Consider the following 24132-nt stretch of genomic DNA (forward strand, 5'->3'; position numbering starts at 1 on the left):
CTGTAAATTGCCAGTGTAGACAAGCCCTTAGATTTAGGCTATGTCTACACTATACACACTAGAGTGCTGTAGCATAGACACTGGCTACAGTGATGGATGGGGTTTTTGTATTAAAACCATCCCCTCAAGAGGCAGTAGCTAAGTTGACAGAAGAATTCTTCTACCAACCCAGCAATGTCTACACTGGGGTTTAGGTTAGCATAACTATATCTCTAAGGGGTGTGAATTCTTCATAATCCTAAGTGACATAGCTAAGTCGACCCAAGTTTTAAGTGTAGACTAGGCTTTCAAATCTCCTTTGCCTACGGCCATATAAAGCAACCCATTCTTCCCATTCTGTCTGTCCAGACCAAGACAGTAGCCTTCAAAGGTCTGCGCTCAATTTCCTTCTGTATCCCTCACCTTTTCAATCAGTATGTCCTAGAGCTGGTAAAACATAAAACAAAAAATGTATTTTCATTAAAAAAAAAATTTGCAAGCAAAACATTTGTTCAAAATTTCACAGGAATTTTTTTAATTAATTCAAAAAACTTGTATTTGTTTCCATTCAGATTGAAAAATCCATTCATTTAAAGAACCTAACCCAATTCAAAATGAAATGGAATGTATTTAGTTTAAAAATTCCCTCTGGAAAAAATATTGTCAAATAATGTTTACTGAAAAAATCTAGTTGGACTAAACTCAGTCTTTTTGGAAGAAAAATGTCAGGCAGTTCTAGAACTTCCCTTGTTCTTCATCAGACTCTGCTTCTCAGTTTACATAGTTTGGGGATAATAAGGACTGGCATAAATTGACTGAGAGCAGATGGTAGAAGGGAGCTATAGATATGAATGATGACAATTTTGGAAAATGAGTCACAATTTTAACTATAGAGCTACTGCCTCAGTTCCTTAATTGCTGTTGTAACCAGAGCAGCTGTTTGGATAAAGTGATCCCCACCTTAATCATAGGAGAGTCCCTAAATCTCAAAGACTCCAGTAGTGGGAGGCGCTGAGCACTGTCCACTTCCAGAGTGGAGGGTGCTCAACAGATTATATGCAAATACATCTGACTCTTTGCCAAGCTAGACACGCTTTCAGCCAAAACAAGCACAGGCACTAGCAAAGGATCAAGACACTCATCTTTCACCACTGCATTTCCCTTTCAGCAACAACATCCTTGAGTCATTTTTTGTTGGAGAATTGCGACTTTTAGGTCTGAAATTGAGTGACCTCCCTGGTCACAACAAAAAAACTTCAGAAACAGACTCCAACAAGAAACTTCAGAATTAGAATTAATTTGCAAACTGGACTCCATTAAATTAGGCTTGAATAAAGACTAAGAGTGGATGGATCATTACACAAAGTTAAAACTATTTCCCCATGCTAATTTTTCCCCCCTATTGTTACTCACACCTTCTTGTCAACTGTTTCAAATGGGCCATCCTGGTTATCACTACAAAAGTTGGGTTTTTTTCTCCTGCTGATAATAGCCCACCTTAATTGATTGGTTTGGTCTCGTTACAGTTGGTATGGCAACACCCATTTTTTTATGTTCTCTGTGTATATATATCTTCCTACAGTATTTTCCACTGCAGGCATCTGATGAAGTAGGTTTTAGCCCACGAAAGCTTATGGCCAAATAAATTTGTTAGTCTCTAAGGTACCATAAATACTCCTCAATTTTTGTTGTTGTTTTTTTGCTGATACAGACTAACCCGGCTACCACTCTGAAATCTGTCTCTTCACACTGTGTATACTCTGTTGCAGTGCTTCCAAATCCTCTCTCAGATGCATCAGGACAACTAGTACCTGCCCCTGCCTCTCATTGAGGTCATTTTCAGGCAGACACTCTCTCAGCATGACCACTGCTGCCTGCCTGCCAAGAAGATCTGGAATAACTAATGCCCTGTTAACAGAACATACATGCCCCATCATCCCAAAGAGTATTAATAACTGGCAAATGCAGCAGTATAGACAGGGCTGGACTGGAAGGTCTAGACCAGGTGTTCTCAAACTTCATGGCACCATGATCCCCTTCTGATAATAAAAATTACTACACGATCCCAGGTGCGGGGACTGAAGCCTAAGCCTGCCCAAGCCCTGCTGCCCCAGGTTGGGGGGGCAAAAGCCTGAGCCCCACAGCCTCACGCGGTAGAACCAAAGCCAAAACCCAAACTCAGCCTTGCTGCCCTGGCCCCAGCAAGTCTAAGCCAGCCTTGGAGACCCCATTAAAATGGGGTTGCAACCCACTTTGGGGTCCCAACCCACAGTTTGAGAACTGCTGGTCTAGACAGACTGAGCAGTACTTTTTCAGCAGACTACAAACAACTGAGTAATTTCTGGGGAGTAAGAGTTCTTGTAGCCCTTCTTGGGCTTCAAGGGTATCCTCCTCTAGAATATTTTGCAGTTGTTAGTACACAGGTATGCTGTTGGGGACAGTCTAATGTATTCTAAATTAGAGCTGGTTTTAAAAAAAATCATCCAGGAAGGGAGGAGTTGCACCAAAAAAAGGGAAATCCCCCGCCCCACCACCACCAATGTTGTTAATTCAAAAGCACAATGTATTTAATTGTATTCTTGTTGTCTAACTTTCTACTGAATGAGCATTTCAAACAGTAACTTGCTATATCCATCACTGTTGTTCTTCTGCCTTTTTCCTTTCTTTTTAGTCAGCTTGCTCTTTCAGTTATATAGTTGGTGTGTCTTCCTCTCCTAAAAATGGTGCCATTATTATTTATTTTTTGTACTGTCGCGGGGCCTAGGAGCCACAGACATGAATCAGGACCCCATTGTGACAGGCTCTGCACAAACACAGAGCAAGAAGATAGTCCCTACCTCAAAGAGCTTACAATCTAAGGCTATGGCTACACTACGAGGCTTTTAGTGACACAGCTCTGCCACTAAAAGGCACACAGTGTAGCTGCTGACAGGTTTCAGAGTAGCAGCCGTGTTAGTCTGTATTCGCAAAAAGAAAAGGAGTACTTGTGGCACCTTAGAGACTAACAAATTTATTAGAGCATAAGCTTTCGTGAGCTACAGCGGTTGTTGGCAGGAGAGAGGTCTCCTGCTGACAAAAAGCTTCCAGCCTCCCATGAGCGGCAATGGCTTTGTCAGCAGGAGAGTGCTTCTGCCAATAAAGCGCTGTTCACACCCGCACTTTTCGTTGGTAAAACTTGTCATTGGGAGGGAGGGTGGTTTTTTAACACCCCTGAACAACAAAGGTTTTGCCAACAAAGTGCTAATGTAGACAAACCCTAAGTAAGTTTCTCTGAGGAGTTAGTCTGTTTTCTTGATGCTCCCACTAATGACCCTCTTAATTCACGTTGGTGGGGTATTATGAAAATTATCCACCCCAGCTACAGGCAAAAATAGGCTTAAATTTCTGCTGCTGTGATTATCTGGCCTGTAAAATAATGAGTATATTTTCTATTCAAAGTTGGGACTGGCACAAGGGAAATTTTTATTGGAGGTGAAAAGCAAAACCAACCCTCCTTCTGTTTGTCGACATAAAGTGCTTCTAAACATAGCAGCAGCAGCAAGAGTAAGCAGAGCTGTCCCTCCCAATCTCCTGAGGAATGTTACATAGTACCATCTTGTGGAGATGCCAGGAAGTAGGCTGGAGAAGGGCATGGGAGCCAGAATTTAAGAACTCACTGAGTAAGATATTAAGTAAAAACCATTTCATGAAATGGGAGACTCCTTGATCCCTCAAGAACACTAGTGAGGGACCCAGAGTACTTATTATGGTATTTACAATATACTTGGTGTCTTCCCCCCCACCATGCTCTTGAAACAAACTAGTGAAACTCTCATTTCAAATTTCAGAGTAGCAGCCGTGTTACTCTGTATTTGCAAAAAGAAAAGGAGTACTTGTGGCACCTTAGAGACTAACAAATTTATTTGAGCATAAGCTTTCGTGAGCTACAGTCACACACCTACATTTTTTTTTCCCAATCCCTACATTTTCCATGAAGCCTAGCACTGTTCATCCCACACCTGAAGAACTGCTTAGGCTAATTGTTTTTGTTTTTTTAAGAGCAGCACTCACAGAATACTGGCCCATGATAAGAAGCATCCACTTCCTGTTTACATAGTGTGTTATGTCTGAATTACTGTCTGTTGTTTTGTCTTTTTAGATTGTAAATTCTTTGGAGGCAAGCACAAGAGTTGTCCGTGTGCTGTGCAGAACTGCCACTCAACAAATAATAATCAATCCAGCCAATGAAAAGTATTAACTCTAGTTCAACTGAAACATTTACAGGTCTGAGAAGTAGATGAATCAGTGCACGTTTGTGCATGGTCCTGAAAACAGGCAAATGAGTCCTCGGTGGTTGTGGTTTTCCCAATGAAAGTATTGCACAGGTCCTGTTTACAGTCACGTGCCAGCTGGCTGATCTGGGGCAGACTGCTCAGGATCTATTCGTTTCACACTATTTATCTGATCCAAGACCCAGTGTAGCTAAGGTTTAAATTCTTACCTTTCTCGCCAACTGAATGGCTCCAGGGTATTGGCTCCATTGTTTCATGAGCAGTAAGTGCTGCAGGCAGAGTTGAAGGAAAGAGATCTTTAAGCATGTAGGTACATGCTGAGAGGCCTGAGTTTGTCAGGCTTGCAGAGTACACACATCTTCCATTCAATGGTGCCTGGGCCCTGGTGATGCACCAAATTAGGTCCTTCCTGAAACCTGACCCACTTTCTCTAGTTCTACTCATCAGGCTATGCTCACAGATGCCATACAGTGCCTGGGTGAATTTGTGCATGCGCCCCTTTTATTCTGTGTTGTATTTTTGGTTGAAATACCCAAGCAGCCAGTAGGGCTAAAATGAATTAAAAGCAAATTCCCCAAAATGCAACAGCTTCCACCATATGGACTGTCTCTTGGTCCTTCCCAGATTACCTTGATAAACTTCCCAGTAGTGTTCTCCAGCATGTATTCTATTTGCCAACCCTGCTGGGTTCAGTTAACCTTAGTTACAAACAGCAATCCTTTTCGGTGCTGCCAACTCTCATGATTTTATCATGAGTCGCATGGTGTCCAAATTCATAAGAAGGAGTTGTAGACCAAGCTGGATGAGCAAGCATCTTAGAGAGGTGATTAAGAAGAAGTAGAAAGCATACAGGGAGTGGAAGATGGGACTGATCAGCAAGGAAAGCTACCTTATTGAGGTCAGAATGTGTAGGGATAAAGTGAGACAGGCTAAAAGTCGAGTAGAGTTGGACCTTGCAAAGGGAATTAAAACCAATAGTAAAAGGTTCTATAGCCTTATAAATTAGAAGAAAACTAAGAAAGAAGAAGTGGGGCCACTAAACACTGAGGATGGAGTGGAGGTTAAAGATAATCTAGGCATGGCCCAATATCTAAACAAATATTTTGCCTCAGTTTTTAATAAGGCTAAAGAGGATCTTGGGGATAATGGTAGCATGACAAATGGGAATGAGGATATGGAGGTAGATATTACCATATCTGAGGTAGAAGCGAAACTGAAACAGCTTAATGGGACTAAATCGGGGGGCCCAGATAATCTTCATCCAAGATATTAAAGGAATTGGCACCTGAAATTGCAAGCCCATTAGCAAGAATTTTTAATGAATCTGTAAACTCAGGAGTTGTACCGAATGATTGGAGAATTGCTAATATAGTTCCTATTTTTAAGAAAGGAAAAAAAAGTGATCCGGGTAACTACAGGCCAGTTAGTTTGACATCAGTAGTATGCAAGGCCCTGGAAAAAATTTTGAAGGAGAAATTAGTTAAGGACATTGAAGTCAATGGTAAATGGGACAAAATACAACATGGTTTTACAAAAGGTAGATAGTGCCAAACCAACCTGATCTCATTTTTTGAAAAAGTAACAGATTTTTTAGATAAAGGAAACACAGTGGATCTAATTTACCTAGATTTCAATAAGGCGTTTGATACCGTGCCACATGGGGAATTATTAGTTAAATTGGAGAAGATGGGGATCAATATGAACATCAAAAGGTGGATAAGGAATTGGTTAAAGGGGAGACTGCAACGGGTCTTACTGAAAGGCGAACTGTCAGGCTGGAGGGAGGTTATCAGTGGAGTTCCTCAGGGATCGGTTTGGGGACCAATCTTATTTAAACTTTTTATTACTGACCTTGGCACAAAACGTGGGAGTGTGCTAATAAAGTTTGCAGATGATACAAAGCTGGGAGGTATTGCCAATTCAGAGAAGGATCGGGATATTATACAGGAGGATCTGGATGACCTTGTAAACTGGAGTAATAGTAATAGGATGAAATTTAATAGTGAGAAGTGTAAGGTTATGCATTTAGGGGTTAATAACAAGAATTTTAGTTATAAGTTGGGGACGCATCAATTAGAAGTAACAGAAGAAGAGAAGGACCTTGGAATATTGGTTGATCAGAGGATGACTATGAGCTGCCAGTGTGATATGGCTGTGAAAAAAGCAAATGCAGTTTTGGGATGCATCAGGAGAGCATTTCCAGTAGGGATAAGGAGGTTTTAGTACCATTATACAAGGCACTGGTGAGACCTCACCTAGAATACTGTGCGCAGTTCTGGTCTCCCATGTTTAAAAAGGATGAATTAAAACTGGAGCAGGTACAGAGAAGGGCTACTAGGATGATCCGAGGAATGGAAAACATGTCTTATGAAAGGATACTCAAGGAGCTTGGCTTGTTTAGCCTAACTAAAAGAAGGTTGAGGGGAGATATGATTGCTCTCTATAAATATATCAGAGAGATAAATACAGGAGAGGGAGAGGAATTATTTAAGCTCAGCACCAATGGGGACACAAGAACAAATGGGTATAAACTGGCCACCAGGAAGTTTAGACTTGAAATCAGACGAAGGTTTTTAACCATCAAAGGAGTGAAGTTTTGGAATAGCCTTCCAAGAGAAGCAGTGGGGGCAAAAGATCTATCTGGTTTTAAGATTCTACTCGATAAGTTTATGGAGGAGATGGTATGATAGGATAATGTGATTTTGGTAAGTAATTGATCTTTAAATATTCAGGGTAAATAGGCCTAATCCCCTGAGATGGGATATTAGATGGATGGGATCTGAGTTACCCAGGAAAGAATTTTCTGTAGTATCTGGCTGGTGAATCTTGCCCATATGCTCAGGGTTTAGCTGATTGCCATATTTGGGGTCGGGAAGGAATTTTCCTCCAGGGCAGATTGGAGAGGCCCTGGAGGTTTTTCGCCTTCCTCTGTAGCATGGGGCACAGGTCACTTGAGGGAGGATTCTCTGCTTCTTGAAGTCTTTAAACCACAATTTGAGGACTTCAATAGTTCAGACATAGGTGAGGTTTTTCGTAGGAGTGAGTGGGTGAGATTCTGTGGCCTGCATTGTGCAGGAGGTCGGACTAGATGATCAGAATGGTCCCTTCTGACCTTAGTATCTGTGAATCTATGGTGTTGGCAACTTCAAGAGATCAAAAATCATGAGTCTGATCCCAAAAAATCATGTGGTTTTTTGGTCTGTCTTTTGATTTTTGGACTCCCCCTGCCATCCCGTGTGTGTGTGTGTGAGACAACTGGTGTTGCCTGCTCAACCGCATTTATTTGGTAACCGATTTTGACACACACTCCACAGCTGCAGGAGCTCTCACTCACACATCTGCCTGTCCCCTGCCAAGTAACTAATGCTGCCCCCCAATCTCAAAATTAGTCCACACAACTCTTCCCTATCAGTTCATCCCCCATCAGTTCAGCTCAGACCACAGCCCCACCCTCTGTCAGTTTAGCCCCCTCTAATAATCCTGTCCCCCCCACCCCCCGGTAGGGTTGTCAACTTTCTAATTGCACTAAACCGAACACCCTTGCCCCACACCCTGCCCTGTCCCTTTGCAAGGCCCTGCCCCCATTCACTCCGTTCCCTCCCGCTCTGTTGCGCGCTCTCCCCCACCGTCACTCATTCACTCATTTTCACTGGTCTGGGGCAGGCGGTTGGGGTGGAGGGCTTCGGCTGGGGGTGCAGGCTCTGAGGTGGGGCCAGGGATTAGGGGTATGGCGGGGGGCTCTGGTCTGAGACAGAGGGTTGGGGTATGGGAGGGGATATGGGCTCTAAGATGGGGGTGCAGGCTCGGAGCTGGGGCTGGGGATGAGGGGTTCAGGGTGCAGGAGAGGGATCTGGGCTAGGGCAGGGGGTTGAGGTGTGGGTGGTGAGGGCTCCAGCTGGGGGTGTGGGCTCTTGGGTGGGCCCAGGGATGAGAGATTTGGGGTGCAGGAGAGGCTCGAGGCTGGGGCAGAGGGTTGGGGCACAGGAGACGATGCGGGGAGCGGGCCCCAGGCGGCACTCACCTCAGGTGGCTCCCCACATGCGGTGACATGTCCCTCGGCCTCTAGGCAGAGGCGCGGCCAGGAGATTCTGTGCATTGCCTCTGCCCGCAAGCACTGTCCCCACTTGCAGGCTCCGCCCACACAGCTCCCATTGACCATGGTTCCCGGCCAATGGGAGCTGCAGAGCCGGCACTCAGGGTAGGGGCAGCACACACAGCCCCAGTGGCCATCCTTCTGCCTAGGAGCCGAGGGACAGGTCGCCATTTCTGGGGAACCACGCAGAGCCAGGTAGGGAGCCTACCAGCCCCATGCTAGCCAGACTTTTAAGGTCTGGTCAGTGGTGCTGATCGGAGCCACCAGGGTTCCTTTTCGACTGGGCGTTCCACTCAAAAACCGGACACCTCGCAACCCTACCCTACAGCCTCACCTCTGTTCCTCCTGGGACTCTCCACTCCCTCTCTCCCAGGCCTGGGAGGCTGCAGTGGGGTCCACTCTCTCCCTTCCAGACTGTGGGGGGCAGCTCCAGATGCTCTTCACCCCCTTTATGCCCCTTCCCACGCTAAGTATTGTGGGTGGGGGAGCAGAGACACCATTCCCATTGCACACAGGAGAGGAAGAGCAAGTGGAGGTGCCCTGAGCTGCTGGCTCTTCAGCTCTCCCCTCCTGTTGGGTTTGCTGGGGGGGAGGGGGAGAGAGAGCACCTTCCCACAGCAGCTCTGATTGGTTGGTCTGCCCCAGCATATGGGCAAGTGGGGAAGGCAGCCAATCAGAGGGGGGCCGCCACCCACAATAGGGCTATAATTTTCTGGAGGGCTGGAGCTTCACATAGGGTGACCATATTTCCCAAAGTAAAAATGGGACACTGCATGGGGCTGGCCTGAGCTGCCTGGAATCGCTGCTCGCCTGAGCCCCGCCAGTGCATCCTGCATGGGCTGTCTTGAGTGCCCCTCTCTCCCACATGGAGCTGGCCTGAGCCGCCTGGCATCACCACTCACCTGAGTCCCATGCCATGCGAGCTCCGCACCGCCTGGGGCTGACTGCCCGAGTTCCATACCTCCCAGGACTGGAGCTGGGGCTGATCGCCGGAGTCCTACGCCACCCAGGACTGATCACCTGAACCCTGTACCCACTAAGGACTGGGGCTGACAGCCTGAGCCCCACCACCCAGTACCTCACATCGCCACTCTCCCCCGACAAACATTCCTCCACGCCCTCCTGGGGGGGCGCACCCCACTTGTTTGGCAAAACTGGGCATTTGTTCCATTTGCTCTTGCCAATTGATGATCAGTTTTGCCAAAAAAAAATCAGGACAGCCAGGACAGAGCTTAAAAAGGGAACTGAGCCAGCCAATATCGGGACGTATGGTCATCCTAAACATCTCCAGTCCCCCAGAGACTGGGTACAGTCCAGCCAATATCCTGTCACTTGTGAAAAATCCACTATATTTAGTGTCTTTTTAAATGTCATGGCTCCTGAAGTTATCAGATCATTACTATTATTTATTAATAAGGTGAAGAATTTGTCACACATATGTTTAGTAGAACATGGACAAGTCATGGGCAATAAAGAAAAATTCATGGACACCCATGACCTATCCGGGACTTTTACGAAAAATATACATGACAAAATGGAGAGCTGTAGTGTCTCCATGCCCTGGCTCAGAACTGCGGGATTCTCCCCACCTCCAGTGGCTCTGAACTTAGGGCACTCCCACCAACCTGTGGCAGCTGAGAGCTCCGGAACTGGGAGCTCCCAGAGGCCCCCGCAACCTGCAGCAGCTCTGAGGCACACCCCCCACCCACTGTGGCTGGGCGCTCGGGGCCCTCAGAGTTCCCAGCCACCACAGGTACCCTGCAGCTCCCTCACGCCACTGGCTCAGGTCACGGAGGTCTCTGGACATCACGGATTCCGTGACCTCCATGACAAAATTGTAGCCCTATTAATTTGTTAATTATTTGTATTGTGGCAGGTCCTCAGAGCCCCTCTCATAGATCAGGACCCAGATGTGCTAGGTGCTGTACAAACCAAGACCGGGCTCTCAATTTTCCTTTAAAAATACTACATGTCTATCCTCATGGTTTGGCTTTGGGGGGGGGGGTATGGGGACAACTAGCTTGGGCCCATGTTGGATAACAAAGTAATTCCCAGTACCAGTGTGTTTAATTCTCCATGGACATTAATTCCCTCATGGTATAATTCCACATAGCCATTGTAGGGATTCACACATGACTGCAATTCACATTTGCTTTAAAGAATTTCATGTAAAATACATGGGGTTGTAGCTAAGCAAAAAATTTTAAGCAAGCCTGACCTTGCTGCATTTTCCTGAAGTAAAACAAGGCACTGGCCTATTGCCTGGAGAAGGCTGATAAGAGAGATTAATGTTTAACATTTTCAAGTTCATATATTGTAAATGCCTCTATCCTAAAATGGTTCAAACAAGTTATCCAAATGAATATGGCATTTTAATGCATCCAGCCACACTGGAAATGCATGTGCATTTTTTCATTGGCAAGTGTACAAGTGGGAATATGTATTTTAATGTCCTGAAGTGTCAGTGACTGAACAGGTATTAGTGTACTTCAGATTGGCATACTGTTTATTTGCTCAGTGAGCCTTTGTATCTAGGATGTACAACATATTTCCCTCATCCTGGGGGGGTATGCATATTTGGTGAGAAGGGCATCTTTTGAGGCCTAGCAACCACAAAGTAACTGTAACTGGGTGGCAGGGTTATTCTGTTGACTGAAAATGTTGACACGTATTGGAACTTGACTAGGAGATGCCAGTTGATTTCTGCTGAGTCACTGTGGAATATATATCTTGCAATACCACCCTGCATATAAGCGAGCCCCCTTGGAAAAAGAAAACAACAGTTTGGAGCTGAGAAGTCCTAAAGACATAACCACAATAACAACCAAGCCTGGGGAGAAGGCTTGGTTCTCAGTAAGTTTGTTTCAGATCGAGTAATTGTTAATACAGCAAATCCATGCAAAAGGGTGAGTTTTGAATCCACACAGCAGATAGAGGTTGTATTTCACAGCAGTGTGGTAATGCCACCTGTTTGCAGCACTGTACATACTATGCAATTTCAAAAGCAGCTGCTCAATACAGACTGCAGAATAGTACTGTAGATAAATTGGAAGAACAGCAGAAATAACTCACACAGATTTCTTTTTTAATGGAATTCTAAGCTTTGAGCAGTTTTGTGTGTTTTTGGGGCATGATGAAACTCCTCAGAAGAACACATCCTGTTTTCAAGAGCATTCTGGGAACAGCTGGTGAGTCCTAAACTTCCTTTCTTATAGAGTTTAACCTTCAAGCTTTAAAAATCAATAAGCAGAAAGCACGTAAGTAAATAGTGTTGAAATGCTTGTAAATTTCAGAATTTAAAAGTCTTTGCATTTGGAGGTGAAAATAACTAGATTTTTGCTTGGTGCCTTCAGAAACTCAAGCCTGTCTTCTGTTTTCAAAAACTTCTTCCATTAGGATTAGTAAAACAAAAATTACATTTTTGCTAAATTAGATTCCAACAATAATCATTGGAAATGGTTAGAAAATGTCTGGGGGGGTTTTATCCTGTGAAAAATGAAAAACTTTGGACAAAAGCTGATTTTGGCACCACGACTGTGTGGCCTAATAGGAATTGTACTTTGGGTACCTCAAGCCCCCATTTTCCTATGTGAGCCAGGATCCCCAGCCAGACTACATTTCCCATGATGCACCATATCCAGGTACTCTGAGGATGCCGCACAATGACTCAGCGAGTGGGGAAGCTGTGGTGCATCATGGGAAACCTAATCTGCCTGGGGAACCTTAGCCCACAGATGAGTATATGGGCCTAAGGCAGTTTGAATTACAATTCCAAATACTCCACTGCAGCAGCATTTCAAAATCTTGGTTGGGGTGTGTGTGTGTGTGTGTGTGTGTGTGTGTGTGTTTCAGCTGAAAATTCATCCTCCTTCCTAAAACAGTATCAATGCAGTCACTCAAAAGAGGAACTTCTCCTGGCATACAGAGAGAGGCACCTCCCTGCACCCCAGATTTAGGCACATCTCTCTCAGAGAGAGGTGGGGTTCAGCACATAAGCCTCTGGTTGGTATCTCCCATTGGCTGACTTAGGCAACTACCCACCTAGCCTGCTGGCTTTTGTGAATCACTTTCTAAGGTGCCTGTTTCTCTATTCCCTATTCTACAGGGAGCCTCAATGCCTAACAAGGCTTTTTTTAATCTCAGTGATTTTTCCAGGAGCCTAAAAGTTAGGCGCTGTGACGCTTAGCATCACAATGCCTAAATCCTTTTGAACATTCAGTTCTAAATCATTAGGGTAAAATTCTCAAAAGCACCTATGTTCCTATTTATTAGTCTGAGATCAAACCTGCTGTGTATGTTCATTGTATGTAAAGTTATGCTCTCAAAAATTCTGCATTGCAATGTTGTTAATGGGATTAGGAGATTAGAAATTGTGGAAAGAGAAATGAGGATGGTATGAAATCCCTGATCAGGGAACCATTTACAGTGCTGTTTACTAATTCAGTGTATTTAACAACTGTCAGCTCAGGGAAAAGGGAGAAATTTAATGAACTGACACTTGGTGACCCAACTTCAAGAAAGGACTTTACTTAATGCTTCCTGGAGGGGATTTGCTTTATGTTTACTTCATGCTTCACAGAAGAGAAACATTTGCACAGTCACTTAATCAAACCACCACTTCCCCACAAAATTACTGTAGACAGCAGACAAGCCCATGAGAATGAGGAGTTGCACTGAGCATGCTTAGAACATTCCTGCGTATCCAGGAAGAGGGGTTGCTCTTCCTTGGTTTATTGAAAGTAAAGAGGCCAGGGATTCCTGAATCCGTCCTTGGAAAGAATCTCAGACAGAGAGGGAAAGCTGTGGGTGAAATCTATTACTTGGGCACGCACACACCTACACCCACACTCACACCCAATGAATTGACCATCCCTGGGTAGGGTAAAGGACAAGCAGGCCTCTGACGTGAGCACAAATTCCCCACCACATACTGAATAATGAACAGGAGTTGCCACCTGTAGGTTATGGTGAGAGAGAGAGGACACACATGCCCTGAAAGGGTTGATTAGTTATTTAAAACGGTCCCCAAACCCTCTCCTTTCCCTATCACCAGTAGACAGGAGAGGCAGCCATAGCCTAAGGCTGTAATAATTCCTATATCCAGGATGGAGATGAAAGATCACTGCTGCTGGGGGAAGCTCATTCATGTAAGTTATATAACTCCCATCTTTGGAGGCAGGCCGCTTCACCTTATCCCTGAAGAGACTGATTTAATGAGCATCCAGAATGTGGGTTCACATGCCCAAGGCCACCTACTTTCTAATCTGGATGGGCCCCACTGGTAGTAAAAGTTGGTCTTGGCGGTATTATGCCAGCAAATTAATTTGCACTCTGTTGCCATTGGCAGCAGCAGCAAAATCTGCATCAGGATTTATGTTCAATGAACCTGAATAATGTAAAATTCTGTTGGATAATATACAGTGTTTCCCTGCAGTTATAGTATGTAGGGAGCTAGCTTTTCTCTTTGCCGCTGTGAAGATTTAGGGGGTGATAATGAAAGATACCGTTTATGGACCAGATTTTTAAACAGCAGCTTCCCTTGTGCCTGCAATCATTTCCAAGTGTAATTTAGGTCACTTGGGCATAAGGGTGTGTTTGCTTGAGAGGCAGTGTGGCCTAGTGGCTAGGACAGTGGACTGAGAACTCAGGAGACCAGAGGTTGAGTCCCAGCTCTGCCACTGGTTTGCTGAGTGACCTTAGGGAAGTCATTTAATTGTACTGTGCCTCAGCGTCCCCAGCTGTAAAATGGGGATAATGATGTTGATCTCCTATGAAGGTATATATCCTCATTACTACTCAAGTCTAAGTTACCTACATTCTTCTGACAGCTATTTTGAAGGTGTAAAAGGGAAGTCTGATTAAATCTAGGCTGAAAATCAGGCCCTATATTTTTAATTTTAAGATAACGGTCTCCCTTTGTTTCCTGGGGTTGATGGGTCAGTGTGATGAGTCACTATGGGGAATGCCAGCATGGCGTATAGGAGTTGATGTAATGAGGCTGATCATTGGGAAATTCAAATCAATTTAGTTTACTGAAAGCTCCAGTGGAAAAGATCATGGTTTCTAGGTTAACAACCTTTGATCTGTTTCATCCTTTTTTAAAAAAAAAGTTAATTTTTATCTTCCCACTACTCTGAACTACTGGCCAGTCATAGATAATTTTTAACTCCTAGCCACTGACTCATTCGGGTCACAGGTACTTTCCCCTCTGTGTGTATTTGGGATCTATATCACTATTATGCTTGTACTGCATATGACTTACCTTCGTCTGTTATACTGTGCTAAAAGAATTAGGTGAAACTATGATTTAGTTTTACAGGGTATTCTACAGTCCTTTTATTTTGGTTCATGTGCATTCATGGCTCTTGAATAGCATGATATATTTTGAGTAAAGATCTGAACAAATAAGCAAAATTCAGAAGAAATGATCATGGAGCATACTTTAAGTCATGGAGCTTCTCTACCGATTTCCATGTAAAGCTGTAGGGCCAGATCCTTAGCTGATGTAAATCAGCATAGCTCCATTTAAATCAATGGGCCATAATGATGAGTCAGATTTGATTATTTCAATGGAGCTATGCCTGTTTCACATCATCTGAGGATCTGGCCCATAATTTTGACCAGGTTTTGTGAATATCAGTAACCCAAGCCAGATTTTTGGGTTTGTAACAGGATACAAAGTTTTTTCCATAGGCAAAATATCCAGGTCAGAAATGGTTTAATTAGTCTCAAGTTTATTTTATCATACACCATAGAAGATAGAGCTGGAATAAAACCATAAAGGCACTAGTCATTAATGCAGGATGTTTCCTTACATTATTGCCATTGGCATAATAGTTAAATTCTTAAATCCTTCAGGAAAAATCCCTTTGACTTCAAATATGTGCCTTGCCAAGGACTGCAAAATCAGGCCTTTCTTGAATCCCCCCAGGGCTAGTGCCTCCACTGTCCCCTTTGGCAAACTGCATATCAGTGTCCTATGTTTCAGTGAAGAATATTTGCTCCCCAACTCCTCCTCCTTTTCAGTTTTGAGGGCCCAATCCTCAAATCAGTCCACTCAACAGACTGCTCTTGGCTTCAGCTGGAGTTGTGGCATGCCAGTTACAGTGCATGCAGCTTGCATGTGTTGGGGGGGCGCACTGCCCCTTGAAATGGAGAGCAGCCTCTCTCTCCAGGCAGGAGTGGCAGCTACCATTTTGTGCTCATGTGCAGCCTGCTATCTGTGCTCTCTCTCACCAGTTTATTTGTTCTGTTTATATTTTAAAAAATGATTATTCTGACTGAAAGGATATGAAAAAACAATCCAGGCAAGCCTCATTTAGGTGATTTAAATGGGAGCACTACCCCAAGGTCTCACAATCAAATTGAGTGGTGGAACTAGCTTTTTAAAGTCTGGCATAAACAAATACAGCTGTTTCCCCCAATTGTGTTTTTAAGCTTTCTCCAGGCTGCTCTTGAAATTAGCTTTACTGGGCACATGGTGGCTTTATGCCCACAAAGTCTGAGCCAGCTCAGACGTACTGAGGGCCTTTTCACTTAGCATTTCCCTCCTTCCCCCAAGAGAGTGTTCCCATCCACTACTCCCTTTGAGGTCATATGCCTCTTACACTGGGTGGGTGAATTGCCTAATACATCATTGTTTGCCCCAGCCACTTTATTTTGCATGTGCAGTATGGAGTTGAGGGCTGTACTCAGAAAGACAATGCTTAAACCTCTCCTTGCCAGTTTCTGCGCTGGTTCAATTCTCCCTATTGCAGAACCTAACCTTTAGCTTCTAGATCATAATTTCATGCTTTACCTCTTTTAAAGAAATGTGAAAAGCCCGTATTTCCTGCCTTGGTAGTAGTTTATTAACTCCTTCAATCAGTGCAGTGTTTTTCACGTTCTTCCGTCACCCTTCTGTCTCCCCTTTTCCCCACAGCATATGCCTGAGGTCCATCTATTTCTTCTGTTGTATCTTCCAGCCTTTACATAAGGCAAATAATATTAAAGGATTTTATTGCTTTCACCTGTGGGCCAAATTTAAGCTTCTTATAGAGCAACCAAAGTCAGTGAGATCTGCTTATATGTATCTGAGGGTAGAATTTGTCCCATATATTTATGTATGGTGTACGTATTGCATCATGCTTATCTGCTCTTGGATCACATTTAGTGACCTTTAACCAATCCAATTAGTTTTCTCCAGGAATTTCAAAACAATTTGCCATTTTATTTCAAAAAACTAGAGCAGGAACAGCCAGTCCTCAGTGACAATTGTTGCAATTCTATCTCAAATTATCACCCATTATCTCCATGTGCAGTGGTGAAAGCCTTTACTTTATTAGCTTTAGTGGCTCATTTAAAATTGTAGCACAGAGTTTTTGGGAAAGTAACTTTTACTCGTGAACATACTCCCAGCAGTCATTACCTAGGGACACTTCCCTTCTGAAAAATAACAGCATACTAAAAATCTGTTAGAGTTTAGAGAAATTATAGCTCATAAAATATATTCTAAATAAATTATTACTTTTTGGTTGTCTTCTGTCTCTGCTGTTTTACAGTTAAGTACAAACCTTTCCCATCATACCAGATACTTCCCATAAGCTTCAAAAACAGGTCCAGATTTTCAGGATTGCACACACAATTTGCACATACAGTTATGGTATCTGTACAGGTAAGTCATACACATAGTTTTGCACAAGCCAATTTGGACAGCCTGTTAAACGTACTGCGATCTCCAGTTAGCATGTTAATCATTATTGTTTCTTCTTTGTATTACCTGGCTGGCACCTACAGGTCCCAACCAAGAGTGGCCCCATTATATAGTGGCTATATAAACACAGAGTAAGAGAGAGGCCCTGCTCCCCAAGTGTTTAGAATCTAAATAGACAAAGGGTGGGAAGGGAAATGGAGAGACATTGCCATGCTGTGACTTGTTCGTTGTCAAACATAAGGTTAGTAGCAGAGATTGGATTAGAATGCAAGGCTCCTGATTCACAAGATAGTGCCCCAACTGCTAGACCATGCTGCCCCCCAGAATAGGCAGAAGCAAACAGCTGCAGCTGAAGATACAGGAATATATTTCAACTAGGGCATATTTATCTCACAATAATTGTGATCCCATTATTAGAATAATCTCTTTTCTCTCTCTGCTGTTATTATCTAATCTTTATACTGCAGAATCCAGAGCCCCATTGTGTAAGGTTTTGCAGACACACACATAGAAGAAGACATGGTCTGAACTCTTAGGGTGCAATTCTGATCCTGTTAAAGTCAATGGGTATTTTTGTTTGTCATTTGGTGATCGGCCAGGTTAGGTGAATACAGTTCACACAAATTTCCCAGAATTATGTTTCTCTTAAAGCGCAATAGTGATAAACTGTGGCTGCCCCCTTGCAGCTGCATTGTATAGAGTGAACCCCTCTCTTCATCATGGAGTATCCATGAAGGAGGAAGCCCCGATATAATTGCCATGCATCCTTGAGCACTAGGGTGTTGGCAAAGAACTAGTAGGTGCTTCCCTTCAGAAGGACTTAAGCTGCTTAAGTGCTTTGCTGGTTCAGGACCTAGGTGGCTTCTCTGGCCAATGTGGCTAGTTGTGCTCTTCACCCCCATAGTCCCCAATGGGCACATGGCCAGTTGATTTGGGGGTGTGGCAGGTCCCGCCGCTGGTGGTACAACTGCATTTAGAAGCAGGAGGTAGGGGCAGCTCTCACTTTAAAGGTGACATAGGGAGCTATAGGGCTTGTCATTCATTGATTGCAGTATTCTCTCCCCACTCCCCCTTTCCTGGTGTATCTCTGGATGCATAAGCTAGCACTTAGCCTCTAGACTTTGTTCTCCTTGTCTTATTCCAATCTCGGAATTTCTGCCAAATGTGTTAACGTTATTCGTTTGTGTCAACAAAAACCCCCCAAATCTTCTTTTTTTTAAAAAAATGGAACATGATGCAATGAATTTGCAGAATATTTTCTGTTTTCTCATTTTAATACACAAGGAAAATGAACATTACAAAAAGGCATCATTGGTCTCTCGCATCATTAAAAATGCTAGGGTTTTGAATGGGGAAAAAATTATCCTTAGAACATAGCTGTAATAATTAAAAATAAAAGAATCCTGCGACCCAGCAGTGGCGCTCCTTTCTTCAGATATAATGCAATTAAACACACACTCTTTCCTTCTCTCCCCATTTACAGACATTCTTGGTATTATGTTTTAATAATGCCAAGGAGCCCCATTGTGCTAGGCACTATACAAATACACAGGAAGAGACTGCCCCTGCCCTGAAGAGCTTACTGCCTGAATGATGGAAGGAGAAACACAGACTTGCTCGACATCAAACAGCAGCAGGCCCAGGAGTAGAGGGTGTGTCTCTTGAATGGCTATCATTGTACTACTACATTAAGGGCTTGAGCCTGCAGGGCACTTGACCACTCTTCCAAAGAGAGCACATCATTACCCAGTGGCCACTTTACAGTGCTTTGCGCCTTAATGTGAGCATAACGTACACTGCACCCGCTTTTAGGCCCCTGTACACTTTGAATATGGTGCCCAGTGGTCTTTGTGTAAATGAGCATTCCAGCCCCAAACTGCAGTGACCGCTAAGGGTGTGTAATGCCACATAGGCATGTTCCCTAGCTGCCACACCTCCACATGTGCCATGTGAAGAGGTCCGTTACAGCACTAAGCAGTGTTATCTGTTCACCCATCCGCATGCCAGCAGCTGCATCCCATCTTGTTTTCATATTCTTTTTAGTTGAGAATAAATAATTTTTAAAAACCTTTTCTAATGAAAAAAAAAAGAAAAGAAAAAAAAAAGAATTAAGGACAGTAAAGCGTAGGCTAGCTCAGCACCGGGCAGCTTGTTGAACTCAAAATGTAACTTTGGCTTATAGTGCAGGAGGTCCCAGGTTCAAATCCTATGCTAGTCCTCAGGAAGGTGAAATATATATGGAACCTTTACTTTTGGGATTTGTGTGATGATCTAGTGGTTAAGGCTCTAGACTGTGACTCAGGAAACCTGGGTTCAATTCCTGGTTCTCCCACCCTCTTCTTGTGTGAACAGGCATAAGGCTAGTGTGTGCCTCCGTTTCCCTATCTGTAACATGGGGATGATACTTCCCTACCTTGTAGGAGTCTTGGGAAAATAAAATCCATTAAAGTCTGTACAGTGCTCAGGTTCTTTGGTGATGAGAGTCACATAAATACCTCCACAGAGCAATGAAACAACAAAAGGTTAACACACAGATCTGTGCAGGAAATGGTAACATTAGCATTACACCCCATGCTCACTGGAGGTCAGATTTAAACAATTAATGTAGATATTGAGGCTGAATAAACACTCTTCATCTGAGAAAGAGTTAAGCAAACACAGAGGGCAGTTGAAGAAGAACTTTTCTTTTTTTGATGTGTGGTTGCAATATCACTTTTTAAGAAACACTGTTTCAAGTCAGGGTAATTCAACTATTTCCTCCCACCAATCAACTTTCCCCCCTCTCCATCTACCCACACACACACTACCCCAAGGGAGGAGGAAAAACCGGATTTTCAAGGTTTTTTTCCTCTGGTCTGTTTGACTAAAGGTGACTCCTGCTTAGTGGACAGAGGGCCATCCCCCACTGATCAATATTTTAATGTGACTTATCAGAAAGAGAATGAATTGTTTACTTAAAAACTCAGGATCCCATAAAGGGCAAGGGAAAAGTGTCCACTGGAAACAGAAGTTCTGGACATCTGCCTGCTGCTGTAAATTCATAACAAGGAAGCCTAAAACTCAAAGGATCAGAAGAAAGTGGTGTCCAGCAAAACAATGCGTTAGAACCAAAACTCCAACAAAGGCACAACTAGCAGTTATGTGGGATGGTAAGTACTTTCCTGGGTATATTTCAAATGAGCAAAATGAAACAGGTGGGGGAATGTACTGATAAAAATTGAGTACAACAATGATTTCAAATGCCAATGTTGTTATGCATCTGCTCCACTAAAATCTGTTGCCCCTCAACACAGATGAAATGGATGTTGTATTATAGTCGTATGATCTGTTCCTGCACCTTTTAAGTCAATGGGAGCTTTTCCCATCACTTCAGTGGGTACAGGATGAAGCCTATAGATATCCTAAATGCTTATTGAAAAAATAATGATGCTAATGTGCTTGGTTAGACTTTATTTGTCTTGAGGATTAGATACATCTTGAGAGTTTAGATACATGAAAAGGATATGTCTTGGGATTCTCCTTCTCAAGCACTGCTTTAAAAGTATTCCTTTTCCTTGCAATGGTGTTCTGCATTGAAGAGCTCCATGCTTTAAACCCAAGTCTGAAGAGAGGCTGAAAGCGGAAAGTTTGTGGTGCTACAGCATTTACATTCTGCTTCTACCCTGATCCAACATGTCACCTTCTCCTTGCCTTTGCCCTTTATTCTGTTGCACTATTTTAACAATCTCAACCCTTCAGGAATCAATTATCTTCTCTATTCTGCATCACTACCTATTCCTATTGTTTCCTGAAAGATTTCTGAGAATGCATAGGAACTGCTTTTATTATTATATATTATTATTTATTATTATTATTATTATTATTTTAACTTTTATATTGCAGTAGGGCCTAGAGGCCAGCTATGCTGGGGCCCCACTGTGCTAGGCACTGCACATATATATAATGCATGACAGTCCCTACACTATATATATGTGAATTAGAACACAAATTTCAATATGCAGTGTTTGCATCCCTTTCCACTAATAATGCAAGTGAAGGTTTGTTTGTGAGAATAGAAAATAAAATTCAAGTCCATAGCTGAAAATTTGTATCATGACAAAGTGAAATTTGTTTTGGATGTAACTGGGAATCTAACATCTAAACTAAGACCCCTTCATTAACTTATATAACTGCGTGAAAACAGAAACAGCAGCAGCCTCCTGGTGTTACATACAAGGTATGTTACAACCCCCTCTTTCTCCCAGAGCTTGCTCCTTCTTAGCAGTTAAACTAGGCATATCTGCCACCCTGCCTGACAGCAATGTGCTGGCATTCACCTTCACAGCTGTTTCCAGCTACAGATTGTGCAGGCTCCAGAATAGATAGAAAATAAACTAAGGATGATCAGTGCATTGAAAAAGGAGCCATCCCACCCATCCATTCGCAGATTACATATATACACAAAAACAGAGATGACACAATAGTTATATTATAGTTATAATATGTCTCATATTTTCACCAACTATTTGAAATTCCAGTGAGTGAGTTTGTCCTAAAATTAAATCTAGGCCTCTTTCACTCTTGTACCCCATTGTAGGGCATCAGGTATACTCTGAGATGTTCACCTACTAAATAGATCTGACGCTGCTAATAAAATCCCTATGTCAAGATAGAAAAGCTATTGAGAAAAATCACAGCAATCATCCAAAGGGGGCACTTAGAGCATACTTCACAATATGTATTTCTGGTGCTCATATTTTAGGTGTATTAAAAACATTTAGGCAACTGGAGGGTTCAAAATTTGCTAATATGTTCCTTCCATGTCTGCACTTCATCTCTGATATGGCATGCCATAGTAGGCCCCTGTAATTAACAGAAAATAACCACTGGATCTCTGCTATCATGGTATGGCAATTGTTGCTAAATGCTGACATTTAAAATGGTGACTGTTATGTAGGAACATGTGTGAAATGTGATGGTTTTTCCCTATCCATATTCCATGCCTCTCATGGGGCACACACTTGTGCAGGGTTTGTGTTTTTACAAGCAGCTGCTGATATAGACTTGCAGAGGATGGGAAATCTGGCAGGTGACGATAAGGGACACATAGTATATGTGAGGGTGTGTGCATTGTTGGCTTTGAATGTAAAGCCACTAAAGGAAAATAAATGACTTTAACAAGAATTTAAGGGCAATGTGCACTATGGGAGAGTGATTTCTAAAGCACACTAATATATTGTTCATTAATTGGTCCCTGTAGACCCTGCTGGTGTGCACTAAAGGTTCCCTAGTGTGGTTTAACATAGTGCTCTTTGAAACAGTGCTATATCGAAGTGCATTAGGGAACATAGTAAGCATCAGCTGGATCTTTGTGGACCAACTAAGGGCAGGTCTACCCGACTGCTTAAGTCAATCTAACTTATGTCATTCATGAGTGTGAAAAGACACTCCCTTGAGCGACACAACTTACAGCGACTTAATCGCTGTCCACACTGGCATTATGTCAATGGGAGATGCTCTCCTGCCAATGTAGCTTCCACCTCTAATGGAGGTGGAGTAATTATGTCGACGAGAGAGCACTCTCCTGTTGGCATAGAGTGTCTTCCCCAGATGCACTACAGCAGTGCAGCTGCATTGGTGCAGCCTATGCAGGTGTAGTGCTTAATGTGAGTATGCTTTAAAAATCACATAGTGAGCACTATCACACTGTGTAGACATACCTTCAAGGAAGAGAGAATGTTCCCTGAATTTCCAAAGAACTCCTCTGTCAAACCTTCTCAACTCACTTATCACACCCAGCAATTTCACCTTGGTGCCATAATGATGGGTGAATTAGATAAGAAAGAAGAGAAGAAATGAAATACGCTAGCAGTGGATGCATCAGAAAACTTCTCTTGGTCCATTGGACAGCATCTGAAAGCTGCTGGCTTTCTTAATTATGGGTGGAACACAGTTCAAAATGTATACAAGAGGGATATATTTTAGGGCCTGTCTAACTGGAGATGGGTAAATTAAATCAGTTATAGAGGTGTTCTGTGTCTTATCCTTTCACACAAATAAACAGCTCCCTTCACTTCCATGAATAGATCAGCACCCAATCAACAGAGTTTTTGGAGCCAGACAATTCAAGTTCTCATTAGCCGTAGCAAACTATTAGGGAATCCTATTTCAGCATGCAGCACATATCAAAACCCACTCTGTGCTGTTCAAAATGAGCAATCAATTACACATACTGTCCTGCTCCTGAAAAACTTCCACCATCCCTAGAGGGATAAAGGAATCATATCAAAAGGCGAAAATATACCCTTTTGCTTCCCAGTTCAGATGTCCCTTTTTGAAAAGTGATAGAAAATTATGTTGTTGTTGTTATTTATGAATAATAAATCATGACGTTGCAGTTACATACGGTATCTTTTATCTGAAGAGATCAGTGATTTACAAACATCTAATACCCACAACAATCCTGCATGAAGTGTCTTGTGGGTTGATGGTTTCTGTTTTAATCAGGAAAGAGAGAGGAGGAGTAAGAAGAAAAGATGGAGACTCCGAACCCTAACCTTCCCTTCTCGCTCGCCTCTTTTCATGTTTCCCTTGTTCCCTTGCCTATTCCCCCTTCTTTCTTTTCCAGTGCTCACACAGAGTGTGGCAGTGGCTCTGCCTGGAGGGCGAGTGAGAAGGACACCTCTAGTTTGGTTCAGGAGATGGTGGAGGACACAGTAAGTATCACATGCACTTTAGCACTGAGGTTAAACTGCTCAATGAGCAGCAGTTATTGCTAAGGCTACTGCAAAAACTCCTAGCTTCATCTCCTTTTCAAGGGAATGTTCACTGCTCACAAAAGCTATGTGACATATGGTAACTATGGACTTGGCCTGGAACTTGTTGAGCAAGGTTGAGCCTTGTGGGCCAGATTTACAAAATTATTGTTGCCCCTTTGGCCTGAGTGATCAGCCAATATTCAGGACCTTGCAGGTTTATTTTATATTTGGAAGAGAAATCCATGATACCAGTCAGGTATATTCTTTGATGCTGTCCTGTTAATAGGATATCAGTGTTGGAAGAGACCTCAGGAGGTCATCTAGTCCAATCCCCACTCAAAGCAGGACCAATGTCCAATT

At 43.2% G+C, this 24132-nt stretch overlaps 1 long non-coding RNA gene across 1 annotated transcript; it reads left to right on the forward strand.

The window, feature by feature from the left end:
- Nucleotides 1–11114: 11114 nt before the first annotated feature.
- On the forward strand, nucleotides 11115–23970 carry LOC122460142. Its single transcript, XR_006281241.1, has 3 exons — nucleotides 11115–11531; nucleotides 18519–20184; nucleotides 23643–23970. It is a non-coding gene; the product is annotated as an uncharacterized LOC122460142 (long non-coding RNA).
- Nucleotides 23971–24132: the final 162 nt, after the last annotated feature.

Source organism: Dermochelys coriacea, chromosome 5 (genome assembly GCF_009764565.3).
Source record: "Dermochelys coriacea isolate rDerCor1 chromosome 5, rDerCor1.pri.v4, whole genome shotgun sequence".
Classification (NCBI taxonomy): Eukaryota; Metazoa; Chordata; order Testudines; family Dermochelyidae; genus Dermochelys; species Dermochelys coriacea.